Here is a 2,855-nt window from a genome sequence, read left to right as displayed (position 1 = left end):
TAATATGATGAGCCTACATATTGCTGATGAACAGAGACAAAGAATGGTTGATATGTGGAACCCAGTAATTGGTCATTATGTAGCTTGTCCAAAAGGAGGGATTGTGATAGTAGAATGAATTATATTGTGGAAGTAGAATGAATTAAAGAAATGCTGTATGTTCCTTTAAGCAGGAATGAGGACTGTTGAGATAAAGCCAGGAAGAGAAACATTAAGGTATTGAGGCCACTTCAACTGATGGTGGGACATGAACAGATTGGTGAGCATTAATAAGGACATGAGATATGTGGCTAGCCCCAGGTAAACTTATCAGTTCTGCGCCCTTTGTAAGCTTGTTAATTTCACGCTTTTATCTGGGTGTATTAGCGTTTACTCATAAATAGAGTGGTCTGACAAATTGGCAGGGCTCAGTAATGAGCAGCCAGGCCAGACACTAGCGCAACCTCTAACTCCCCTGCATCTAGATAGCACAAGCAGGGGTCACAGCACCCTGCTCATGGCAGTGCTCTGCAGAGGGGTGTCACGCTGGCTGCACATGGCTCAGGGATGCTCCCTGTGGGGCTGAGAAACGAGGGAGCCACAACCCAGCAGGACACCTGATAGGTGGGATGTGAGTACCCTGCTGGAGACCACCAGGAACAGATGTCTGGACTCAGAGCTGTCTTGTGTGGGGACTCAGTCCTGAGATAAGGAGAAGGACCTGGACCCAGGAGGGGCATTGACACCAGCTGTCATGGCCCTGGTGTGGCCAGGTTGGCCTATGGCTTTGCCTCTCAGTGCTGAGCCTGGGAATCTTCTGAGACTTCTCTAGGGGGCAGTCCAGCCTTGCACAGGGTTCTGGCTAGGCTGCACTTGCTGCAAGGAACCCCACAGGGACAGGGATCTGAAGGTCCAGTAGTGGAGTCCAGAGGCCTGCCCCACTGGAGCTGGGGTGAGGGGCTGGGGGGATTGCAAGGGACTGGTGCCAGGCTAGGAACAGCCCCCATGCCAGGGCCCATGGTGAGCTGTCACTCACACTCGCCTTCCCACCATTCAGGCTTTCTAAGCCATGCTGGGCCCAGAGCCCCTTGTAGATAGGGACTAAGACCTTGCACTTGGCACTCCAGCCTGTGGGGAGGTAAGCAGTGAGCAGGGAGCCCTGTTCGCCAGAGCCCTGGTTCCTGCAATGACCATAGGTACCGTCAGACTGCGATTCTCATGCCCCCTTTCCTGCCCATAGCCCAGCCCACTGGCTGCTCCACCACAGCTTCTGACACTGGCTAGTGCCCAGGACTCTTGGCTCCATTCGCTCCTGGTTCTCCATCTACCATCACTCACCTAGCATAGGCGATCCCCCCTGACTTTGCCCTTAGCCCCTCTCTTTGCTCTAGCGGTGATTCTCGCTCCACCTGCCAGTCCTGCAGCCTGTTCATAGTGCCATCTCTCTGCTATGCCAACATCTGCGTAGGCCTGCTGCTCTTTCTGTAGGGCCAGGCAGTGGCTGAAGGTTAGGCGGGCCAGGAGCAAGCTGCTCTCTTCTCCCCATCGCCCACCCCACCATGATACACAGAGGCCCTGTACTGCTAGTGCCTGTCCCCATTCTCCTCCCTCCCCAAGCAGCTCTAGCTGACTCGGCACTGGGACACATGCCCAGCTGTGGCCCATGTACCAAGTGTCCTGCCCTGCTGGCAGCAGAGCTGGGGAAATCTTGCTTCCTGCTGCCACAAAGCGGAAGTTTTCTGCAGTTTTTATGATGCCTGTGCATGCCTCAGTTTCCCTCTGTACTTTGCATTGCCACCCTGTGGATGCGAAGAGGATGAAATGCCACTCTTGGGATAGAGAAGGAGCCATGAGAGGCAGGGGCAGCGAACCACCTGGAGGACCTGGAAAGATGCCCCAGGGATGTCACAATTAATTCCCAGCTCTGGGGCCAGGAGGTGGGGTGTCTGAAGTAAGCCTGGACCTGAGTTCGCTGGCCTGATATGTCAGGGATAAAAAACGAGTGGGCAGCGCTCACCGGGGGCAGAGCCAACACGTGTCTGCAGGACACCATGGCTAGGTGAAGCTGTCTCAGCCCTGGCTGTTCCCGGTGACTCAGAAATCCTGCTCTGACTGGACAAGGATGCTGTGTGTCACTGCCAACACTGTCTGGGTGCTGGGAGGGTGGGGGTGAAAGTCTCACCCAGGCTTATGGCTCAGCAGGCCCGGGTAGGCAGGAGGTGAGAATGTGTGGCCTGCCCTGAGGGAGGGGGGCCCCTTGGGGGCGGGCCATTGAGAGGTTCCTCAAGGGCCTGATCCTGGCGCTTTGAGACACTTGCCCATGCCCTGGCCTGGCAAGGCTGTAAGGCAGCCCATGAAGGGGGCAGGCTCACAGGATGAGCTGTTTTCAAGGTGCAGTGTAACGCCAGCCAGCTGGGGGAGGGGAGAGCTTGCATTAGGACATCTTCCACCTTCGTCCCCCAGGGCCCTTTGCAGGTGGCTCCTCCTCCTCCCACCCCAGCCCCATAGCCTGCTAGCAAAAGGGGCCCCTGCTGCGGCAGAGACCCGGCCCCTCCACCCAGGAGCAGGCCACACCTGTCAGTAACCTAGAAAAAAAACCCATATAACTCACTATTTGATCTCTTTGTACTTACAACTGGGAAACAAAAGATTAGAAAAGCAGGAAATAGAAAAATCCTTCTCTAGCTGAGAGAGATTCAGGCAGAAGACAAAGAACTCAGACACAAACTTCCCTCTACCCAGAGTTGAAAAAATCCGGTTTCCTGATTGGTCCTCTGGTCAGGTGCTTCAGGTTACTTTTTTTTCCAGGTGAAAGAGACATTAACCCTTAGCTATCTGTTTATGACAACACCCCTGGGGATGAGGTGACTCAGACA

This window comes from Gopherus flavomarginatus, chromosome 6 (assembly GCF_025201925.1).
Source record: "Gopherus flavomarginatus isolate rGopFla2 chromosome 6, rGopFla2.mat.asm, whole genome shotgun sequence".
Lineage (NCBI taxonomy): Eukaryota > Metazoa > Chordata > Testudines > Testudinidae > Gopherus > Gopherus flavomarginatus.
This window is presented reverse-complemented; position numbering follows the sequence as displayed.